The sequence below is a fragment of the Lissotriton vulgaris genome, unplaced genomic scaffold (assembly GCF_964263255.1).
Source record: "Lissotriton vulgaris unplaced genomic scaffold, aLisVul1.2 SCAFFOLD_2094, whole genome shotgun sequence".
In the NCBI taxonomy this organism is placed as follows: Eukaryota; Metazoa; Chordata; class Amphibia; order Caudata; family Salamandridae; genus Lissotriton; species Lissotriton vulgaris.
This window is the reverse complement of record NW_028249198.1, coordinates 171,052-173,347: the sequence shown is the minus strand read 5'-3', so window position 1 is coordinate 173,347 and position 2,296 is coordinate 171,052.

Genomic DNA, 2,296 nt, shown 5'->3' with positions numbered 1-2,296 from the left:
GGTTTTGTAAATGCTAATTCCTAACTATATATGGCCTAAAACCAATGGTTTTTTCATTGAATTTTCAAGGTTTTGTAAATGCAAATTCCTAACTATATATCCACTATAACCTATGGTTTTTTCTGTGAATTTCATTGGTTTTTTAATAGCAAATATGAAAAGCTTTAAAATGTCAAGTACGTGATAGATAAAAACATTTTCGTATTTATGCACGCTGATGTGCTTTGAACGCTGCACCCCCCCCCTCCTCTCTTTTGTCTTAGTAGTACTCTCTCTTTGCAGATACTGAAGGGTAGTTAACGCAGGCCTTTACCCCCGTTGTAATCCGTCGTGCCTCCTTGTCTCTCCATTTGATTGATTGTTGTCCAAGCATTTACTGTTTCAGAATTGGTTCTCTTTGGATCATTCTCTATTTACAAACAAGCACAAAGTCGCAATACTCTGTTTAGTCTTTGCAGATAGTGAAAAATCGTGTAAAAAAATAAAAGTAATCGAGCAAAATCAGTAGGCCACTAATTGGATCTCTTTTTGACCTCGCTAAAATAGAAATATTAGGAACAACCCTTCATGAGAAATACGAAAATAGTGAGATGAACTGAGCTCCACACCATGAGGGCTGCAAGACAGCTCGGCTCCATCACCCATCCCGCACAAAATAACGACAAACCCTATGCAAATATTAAAAATATAGACAACACACCAGCAAAGAAACAGGGTAAAACATTTTATTAAAAAACTATTTACATAACGTTGGTTTATAAGATGATGTCAGTAGTGGACCGATGTGTGAATAGATCGAAAACAGCACAAGGCTCCAAGATCCGGATGGCAAGCTCCTGGATGTTGGGTGCCATAGTTTAGAGTTCTGAATTTCAGCCTTTTTCAATGCCTGTGCTTTGTTGAATCAAAATGGCGGCTTGACACAAAGCTGACTCAAGCGTTGCTACTGATGCTATGCAGACCAAAACTGGTTTTCAGTTTGTACATTTTTCTAGATTTTTCAATCCAAGTTTGGTTGACTTTGTAGAACGATGGCTTCAGATTTTCAACATACGGTGTGGTGGCGCTGACTGGGAGGGGGCGCTTCGCTTCTGCCCCCTCCCCAAGTAAGATTTTCATACGTGAAAGTACGTTAATGGTTTTGGTCCCTGAGATGCTTCGATGTCACTACCATTCTCAAATAGCATAAGTTCTGGATGTTGGGTGCCATAGTTAAGAGTTCTGAGCAGTGCTTGTAACACTGTCTGAAGCTTATTTCCACCTACTGCAGCTTCACTATTCTCAAAGTAAGTGAGTGTCGTTTGTGGACCTGACTGCATTAGAAAATAATGTGATATGTTACCTTCCTAAACAGCTTGACGGAGGCCCCTGAGGGGCGGTGTGATGGCCATGGACTCGGAGAAGACGCTTGGCTCCGACACCCTCCCCAAGTCTTATAGCACTGGTGTAGCCTGAGATCGCCCCCGACATAGGCGGCCGGCTCCCGGGGTCCGGCGGAACTTTTTGCCTTTTGATGACTCTTCAATTCTGGACCTTGTCCCACAATCCGTTTGACCTGAAGACAAGCTGTAGTGGGGCGCCCCTTTATCGTTTTAGTAGCCATTCCGCCCGCTTTTGCTACACTGTGCCTCTTCCGCCATTCAGCTGTTTACCGCCCGCTCTTGCGACTACAGCGTCTCGCTCACCATGTAGTTGAGATGCGCCCGCTCTTGCGGTGCAGCGATAGGCGGCTGCCACAGGACTCTCAAAATGGCGGCCGGCTCTTCGGTTTTGGGCCTGGTCCACTAAAATGGCCCTGGGACACCTTGGAACTCGGACGCTTGTCTGCTAGGGCTTGGGTCCCATTCTCGAAAAGCGTCCCCTCAGCCGTGAAGATTCTACAAAAGTCTTGGGGGCCTCCGACTCCCGCAGGCTTCTGGTGGGGAGTGGCTGCCATGATTGCTCGTGGAATGGCCACGACGGAGCTACGAGATGGTAGTGGTCTCATGCTGACGCCAGCTTTAGTCTGAAACATCCAGAAACACTATAGACTACCAATTCGATCAGTTCCGGTAGCGCCCCAACATGACCCGGAAGAGAAGAACTTGCCCTCCCCTCTTTGACTGATGGTTCTTGTTGCCTGTCCCCTCTGTTGTCATTTAACAGAACTTTTTGGACTGCTGAAAGGGGTTGTGTTCTGAACGCTGGTTGGTGGAGACATTTAGACTATATTCTTGACCTACGTTGTCGCGTAATGCGTTTTATGACACGCCGCGTTAGCGCACCCGGAAGTGATCCGAGGCGCGGCGCGCAGCGC